This window comes from Halichoeres trimaculatus, unplaced genomic scaffold (assembly GCF_033239565.1).
Source record: "Halichoeres trimaculatus isolate MK-OKI-2021-1 unplaced genomic scaffold, fHalTri1.1 fHalTri1_scaffold_5, whole genome shotgun sequence".
Classification (NCBI taxonomy): Eukaryota; Metazoa; Chordata; class Actinopteri; order Labriformes; family Labridae; genus Halichoeres; species Halichoeres trimaculatus.
The window spans coordinates 32,061,090-32,069,675 of record NW_027437183.1 but is presented as its reverse complement, the minus strand read 5'-3'; positions in this window follow the sequence as shown (position 1 = coordinate 32,069,675).

Genomic DNA, 8,586 nt, shown 5'->3' with positions numbered 1-8,586 from the left:
GGATTTTCTAAGCACAGGTATGGCCTTGGGTTTACTTATTCAAATCATCCAAGCTAATCTATGTGTAAAATAGTGTTTGTTATTTATTTTATTTCATCTTATTCATTTGATTTTATTCATTTATGTTTGTGTGATGAAAGATTTGTACAAAATGAATTAGTTTTTACACAGTGTATTTAACTCATTCAAGTTATTTTTTATGTACACATAGTTTGATATATTGTTGTGGGTTTTTTTTTTTTTTAAATTAACTGAAGATAGGAAAAGAGGTGCTAAAGTTTGCCTGCTTGGACTGTTGATTGTGTTATGTTAGGGGACTCAAACAGTGGGTCCATTTGTGAACAGAGTGTGTGATGAAGCTGTGTTTGAGTTCATTAAGAGAGGCATGGTGCATATGTTCACACGACGCACAGTGCTGTAAAACTATTTATGATTTATTGATCCAGGCATGCTGACAGGATCCGACAGAAATGAATGTTAATGATTTTTTTTTTCTGCAACACATCTGTAAGAATCCATACAGTCACCCTGGTGTCATAGAGATGAAGTGAAACAGCACTCCTCTTTCTGATAAATGACTATACTTATTATTTCTGTAGCGTTTTCTCCACATTTCTGACCACATAAAAAGCTTTTATATTACATATTACACTGCAACATTCACACTACATTCACACATTGATGAAAGAGGCTGCTATGTAAAGCTCTCATCGGTAATAATCAATCTAACTCAAACAGCAAGGCCACAGCCATCACAGGACCATGTCTTACTGAAGGACACTTTGGCATGTGAACATGAGACCTGGTATCAGACCCTAGACCTGGTGATTGGAAGAGGACCAGATCTATCACTGAGCTTCTGCAGCCTCGAAGGTCAACAACTGACTCAGAACTGGACTCAGATAACGAGAACTCCACTATAAACAGATATACAGTGTATATACCAGCAGGTTCAGAGTCAGGCCCCAGGGCTAATCATGGCCTGAGGTCCATTTTCTATCTTAAAAGAATTTCATTGATTTTTTGCATCAATAATAAAACATCTGACATCACACATATTCATAGAGCAATATAAGCACACAAGCATCTAGCATCAGGTATAAGAAACAGCAATCAGGATCGATCACCCTTATCTATCTATCTATCTATCTATCTATCTATCTATCTATCTATCTATATATATATATATATATATATATATATATATATATATATATATATATATATATATATATAGAATAGAATAGAATAGAATAGAATAGAATAGAATAGAATAGAATAAAATAGAATAGAATAGAATAAAATAGAATAGAATAGAAAATACTTTATTTATCCCCGAGGGGAAATTCAGGAGTCACAGCAGCAATCAATAAAACAAAAGTAAGAAAGCGTATTAATTACAGGATTTGTAATTAATTAATCTAATTAATCCCCTTTTAATCTCATATCTGCCTAAGGTCCCAAAATAAAGATTTTGAATTCCAGGACATTAAAATTACATTAAAAGACATTAAAAAAGCATTTAAAAATAAGGTGGGAATATATACAACACATTGTAGGTACCCTGAGGCATAAGGAACAAATGAAAAAAGTGTTATGGTTCTATCTTTACAAAATCTACACAGTCCTGCACCTAAGATAAGCTGATTTGATTTTTAGGACGTTTTTTGCTTTTACTCAATGTTGACTCGATTTTCACTGCAATATGAACTTCTATACTTCTATGAGGTCAGGAGAACCAGGGCTAAAGGCTAAAAACTGTGAGGAACTATGTACAAAACACTTAATTCAAGTCTTGGATCAAAGAAAAGTGAAGTATTTTCAGTTTAACATGCTCTGAACACACAAACTGTTGCTGATTGGTGCAGAGCAGCCCCAAACTGAAACAAGACACCAGGAAGATGGAAGGAACTTTTCAAAGAATTCTTTAGATTTAAATACAAGATATATATTGATCATTCAGGGCTTGTTTAATGCAGTAAAGAGTGTAGAATTATCTGTTTTATACAGAATTGAGCTAGAGCAAACGGTTGATTTTCAGCAGGTTTTCAAAAAAGGACCTGCGAATCAACGCGATGTGGAATGCAGTCACAAATCACTCTCACTTCCCTCCCTCCGGTTTTTTCACGTGTGATACATTCAGGGACCGTCGGAAATTTGAAAATCTTACGAGAACACCTCTTTTTCCAAGTAGGACACACGGTTTGTAAATGCCAGACATTTAAAAATAATTGCGTCTTTGAACGCCCCGCGGGTTTGGGATCCAGATTAATCTGCGTTAATTTGTGTAATGAATTAATCTAATTAACACGTTAAAATGAAAGCCCATATATATATATATATATATATATATATATATATATATATATATATATATATATATATATATATATATATATATATATATATATATATATATATATATATATATATATATATAAAAGAAAAAGAAGCAAATTTATAACAAGGAGGAGAAAAGTAAAGAATGTAGAGGGGTGGGGCTACACAATAGTTTCAGTCAGTCACATTTGTGCCCGGCAGATTGTTAAAATAGCCCAGGAAGGGCTGTCGTGTTTTACGGACTTTTTGGTCAGAGCCCTGACTACGGTATCTCCTAGTTTTAAATGTGAAGCCACATCTCTGAACCACCAAGCATGTGAAAGAGGAGCTCAGTCTTTCCACTCAAGAAGAATATGTTGGCGAGCAATAAGAGAAGCAAAGGCCAGAGAGCTTGATTGGCAACTGGAAAGGGACCATCCTTCTGAAGCCAAGCCAAGTACAACAGTTTAAGGGTTAGACCAGTGGTTCTCAATCTTCCTGCAGTCCACCTCCAAAGTCATGATTACAGAGTCAGTAGCCACTTAAAAGTGAAGTCAGTTTAGCAAAGTTTAGGCACTTGTGAATTGATAGGGAACAGTCAGCTTTCATTAAGATTAAGTTCTGCTCTGGAGGAGGTGATGAGTAAGGAGTCAGATTGATAATCTTAAGATATTTTGGTGAGACAGAAAACACCTCATTCCAACATAGTGCCGAGTATAGGGATTGTATCCTTATCCAGGATACAAAGCCTGGATTTAAGACAGATTTTTTCGAGCACTTAATAAAAATTAAATCGATATGATCAAATGCTTTATGCTCATCAAGTAAGGTCCAGGGTTATAAAAGACTACATTATAGAGGCATCAGAGGTTATCAAAGGACTGCTGTACCTTTATAATCCCCGTCTGGTCAGGACAGATGACATTATCTAACTCCTAAATTCCACCGCGCAGCGCTGCGTCAGGCCGTGTCGCGCCATGTCGCGCCCAGGCGAGAGAAAAATACGCTTCGGGTCTATTTTTTGCGCAGCCACTTCCAAACCTCGTGAATTCACTGTTGATAAGAAAGCACTAGACAGGAAGTCACTGTGTGAAGTACCCGCAAGATTCCAAAAAAAACACAATGCACGAACTCTCAGACATAAATCCCCCCCCCCAATGTTATAAATACGGTTCATCTGGAGGCACGTGCATCAGGTAAATAGTCGGTCAGAGGGTCCCAGACGCAACACAACGGAAGAGAAATTGATCTTGGAAGTGGAGAAGTTCATCATTCTGTATTATCCCAAACAGCCTTTTTATAAAGATACAGGCAGAAAGGACATGGTGTGGACTGACATATCAAAAGTTACGGGAGTGTATGGTGATCGTGTGATATCGCTATTCATACCAGAGCCTGTGATCCTCCGAGGACCAGCCCTCCCCCTCTGGATTGAGCGGTGCAGCGCGCTGCTTCCAGTGAGTTTTGACAACTTGGAGCAAGACCACGGCGCTCCGCTGCGCTGCCCGGCGCATGCGGTTGAATTTAGGGGTAAGACTTTCTCCAAGTGCAAAGCTAGGACCTCTGGAAGTATTTTATTATCACAGCAAACCAGACTCACTGGCCTGTTTGAGTCCCACTTCGCTGAGTCCTAGCCCTCTTTAAGAAGGGCCAATATAATCGCTTCAGACATGGTAGGGGGTACTGACCCCCAAGTGAAAGGCCTCTGTATACTTCCTGCAGCACTGGCCTTATTTTACCTGAAAAAAGGTGCATTATGATAAAAATATAATTGGGGCTAAAAATGTTGTTAGGAGAACAAATTACTGTGTTTATGAAAAACAGTCCTGATGAAATCCAGATCCTGATTTACAAAATCCTGATTTATTTTCTCTATATTGCCCCCTAATGGAGAACATGTTCCTTTGTCAGAAGCAGAGTTTGCTGATGTTTACGCAGCACATAACACTGCAGAAAACTGATCATCTGGTATCAAGAGACACCTGGGGGACAGGTGAGGTTTGACTTCATCAGTCTGTGATGATGGAACAAGGACACTTAGAGACTGATCTTTACAGAAATCAGTTGAAAAATAGAGCATTCATATGTTTCTTTCAGGGTTACTAAATTTGTCAAAAAGAGCTGCTGGCCATCAAACATGTCCGTCTTCAAGAAAGGTTGGACACCTCTGATACACTACGTAGAAACAGAAAGAGGAAACCAGACTTACTTTGGAGTCTTTTAGGTTTATTTGGGGCTTTTAGTAAAGTAGGTAGAGAGAGGGGAGTAATCATGTATCACACCAGAGAGTTTTCGAGGGTGGCTCCACTGGAGCAGTGAGGCAGTCAGTGCACCTTGGTTGCAATTTCAGCAGCAGCTGATTGGGAAGAGAGTGCTCCTGTGACTTACTTCCATCCTGCCAAGGTTTTTTGGCAATTCTCAGCCTCTTGCTGCTCTATAATAAATCTTGCCTTGATGCTGTGAAGCAGGTGCAGGACGAAATACTCCAGTCTGTAAAATGAAACATATTTATTTCATTAAGTTGTTAACACATGAAGCCTCTGCTGTGAAGTCTGGGGTGCTCCATAAGCCGAGGCTTGTTTCACTCTTCCTTCAAAGTTTGATAAAGGTTGGTTGTACTGAAAATTTAATTTTAAATTTTCATTCAGTTGGCCTTTTTTCTTACAGATTTGTAAATGAATAAATAAATGTGGCAGAGCAAAATTTTTACTTTCTCAGAATAATCACCTGTTGCTATTTAAAATGTACAATTTGAGAACAACAGACTCCAGCTCCCCTCCTGCTGCTCTCCTCTCTCTGCTCCACCTGAATGAATGTTTAACGGGAACACTGACAGATAGGAATGGATGCACAGGTGAGAGTTTATGTTGGAGGAAAACACTGCTAAAATCCAGGTTTTTGCAGTGTGCTCTCCCTGCCTTTGGCTGTGGCATTCCACACAGGAGGGGCAGAGAAATCCCAGAACTGAGCCATTTTCCCAAAAGATAAAAAGTCAATTTTTACAGAAATAATCCTGCTCAGTTGTCACTTCTTGGCCTCTATACATGTGTGTCAGTGTCTGTGTCTGCCTCAAAACCCCTTCCTCTGCCTGTATGTTGATGTTTTGGTTATATTGACACATTTCTGGACAGAGAGTACACATAGTTACCTCAGCCAATCACAACATACTCAGTGTGCAAGTCACTTTGCGCGTTGATGATCCCCAGTGGAAGAAGTTATCCCAAGTAGCTGTGATAGTGGACGTAGCACGGAGCAAGACATACAACTAAAGTGAAACAAAACGGCAAACAGATAAAGCTTTTTGCTTAATTGGAGTGAAGCTTGGCTGGACTTGCACCCGCTTTCAGGCATTTGAAGGGCAGCATAGGAAGAAGAGTGATGTAAGTTAGCTTTCTGCTAACCAGGTAAGCGTCTAATACCTGTGGTTAGCTTGTGCTAACATGCCAAGTCAGGTGCATGGCTCTCAAGTCCCTCCAACATAGAAATGTGATGCTACAAGTGGTTGCTAGCAGTGGTGTATGTTTGATTCCAACATTGCCACATTTTTTAAAAATTGTGTAATGACGTAATGACAAATGAAGCGGCTGTTTTATGACGATGTCTAAACTTTACCTCAAATAACTGCATTAAGCTTGCTGCTAAGCAAGCAGATTGACAGCTCACGTATTAGCACAATGCTGGCTCACAAGCACTGAGGAGCAAAACTTGTTGTTAACAAAGTCAATCCACCTGGCTATGATTTTAAAAAAAAAATGGGCTGCTTTAAGGAAAAGTCTCCTAAAGTGACAAAGTTATTTTCTCAAGACAAAATATTTTGATCGGGATCACGAAATCAGAACTACAACTGAAAATTGTGGTTTATAAAAACACATTGTCTGTCTGCTCATAATATTTATATAAAAATTCATAGCTCTACCACAGAGTGCCATAGCTGTTTTTTTTTGTTTTGTTTTTATTTTTGTTTTCTTTTCATTTTAAAATAAACCACTACATTAACCTAATTCAAGATCACCTGTTTCTGTAACCCTGCCACTCCACTGCTTTCTAACAAACAGGACGGATCTGTTGCTTCTTTTGTTGCATGAGAAAAGTGAAAGTAACAAATTGATCATTATTAAGAGTGAGAAAACAGTCAAAGATGATGTTTTGCAATTATTAGCAGTTGCTTATGAGGAGGGGCTGTTTTCCTCGGGTGCCTTGTCACAAGGCAGAAATATGGGTTTTATCATTCATTTATTGAACTTTTTCAGGCATGCTTTTAGAATTCAGTTTATTTGTGATGTGTGTTTTATTGCTTTTATTCTGTTTTATTTATGCATGTTTTTATGAATTTAACCATCTGCCCAGATGCTCTGATTTTAAACTGGATGCACTGGAGGAGTTTGTGGGCTTTGATGGATAACCTGGTGGACCAATGGGGAACAAAACGAGGAGCCCACTCAACCAATCGGCAGCTGTGGGGAGGGAAGTAGGAGCTGCCCTGGAAATCAGAGAGACAGAAAATTTGAAAGACTGGGCCAGAAAAGGGGGACAAGGCACGAGCAGGAGGGACAGAGGCGCCAACGCAGCCTAAACCAACTGAGACGGAGACTGATGAAGAAGGCGAGGGCACAGTGCAAGGAGCCGAGACCAAGCAGGGACGCCGCAGCTAGCCACAGCTAGCCACAGCTAGCCACAGCTAGCCACAGCTAGCCACAGCTAGCCACCATCTGTGAAGGAGTGTTACGACATGGAGTACACGCACCGGCGGAGTGAGGAGCTCTGCCGGCGTTTTGAGTATCCCTGCGGGAAAATAGTAACATTCTGGGTGGGAAGTGTTAGCGGCTAGCTTTTAAGGGTCTTAAGTGCCACATACTGTCAGTTTTCTCCTGTTTTGGCAGTAGCCCCGCAGACGAGGGAGTGGCAATTTGACGCGCTTTCCGAGGGAAGAGGAGGATGTTTCGCTGCTCTTTTAAGTAACTTTTGGACCCAACGCCTCGGTTTTATCTGTCTTTTATCGGTCTGTTTTAACCCACTTTTAACCAAGGACATTTCAAGTCGCTTTTTAATTGTTTTACATTTTTATGCATTTTTTTACTGGTGCAATTTAAAGACATTTTTTATGTACAAAAAAAAACCTGGTCGCACCAGATCATCATTGTTTTTGCCTGGTTTTTTAATGCCAGGTTTTTCTCACCCATAACTCAAAAGATACCTGTTTTACATTATTTTTTTTGTTTTAAACGCCAAATGTCATTTTAGCTGTAGTATGCTCCTTACAGCCTTACATTTGTTGGGTGAAAAAGCCGCCCAACTTTCTTTTCTTGCCTGACATCCAATCAGGTCTTAAATATGTTTTTGGGAGGCAGTGACGAAATGGGAAAGGATTTAACCCTTTGTGTGCTGCATGAGGAGCATTTATTTCCCATCATCCTTTATAGTGATGAGGACATTCCAGCCATCGTTTCAGACTAGTGTGGACATGTCGATACAGTCCGTACACAATTTCACACCCTTGGTTGCTAGGCTAGTGAATGTGTTCACATAGTCATGAGCTGTGGCTTGCATTGATCCAAGGAGGAGGAGCCAGGTTTGAATTAAGTAATTGTAATTAAATAATTACATCTTTTGACATGAGTGGACCTGGCTAAAATAGCTTTTTGTCTGTGAGCACTGACCTAAAACCCCACCTCCTCTGGAAGTCAGATTGTAACCACGGAGCTTCAACTCTCCCTGGTTGTGCTTCATGCATCTTTGTCATAACATGTGTTTACAATGTCAAGTGCATGAAGCAAGCAAGTAAGCGCTGCTCTGATTGCCACTTCTGCCTCGCTGGTTGCTCTCACTGTTTTTTTTTTTCCTTCTTTCTGCAGGGCTACTGTTGTACTGTTGCTGGCCTTCTCCTTCTTCTGTTTTTTTTTTCTCCTTACAAATCATTCTACCGGAAAATACCAATTTCTGCTCCACGGTGAGGGCAGCAGAGTGGCGACCCACAGCCATTATGGGAAAGAATATTCTCAAAGATGTTGTCTATCCTGTAAATTTCATTGTGTAGTTTGAAGGACTACTCTGCTGTGGTTTTCTCTGAGGGACGACTCATTTAGTGGATGCTGAGTAGTAGACAGGTCCTAAAAAGCTTCCAGAAGTGAGGAGCTGCATACAAACCAGCTGTGCTGCTATTTCCCTCTGACTCTTCTCCTTCGCTGCCTGCAGCATTATGTCCGAGACAGTCGCTCTTTATCCCCCTCGTTCCCTGTTTGATGTGAAAATGTGGGTGATTCATCACTG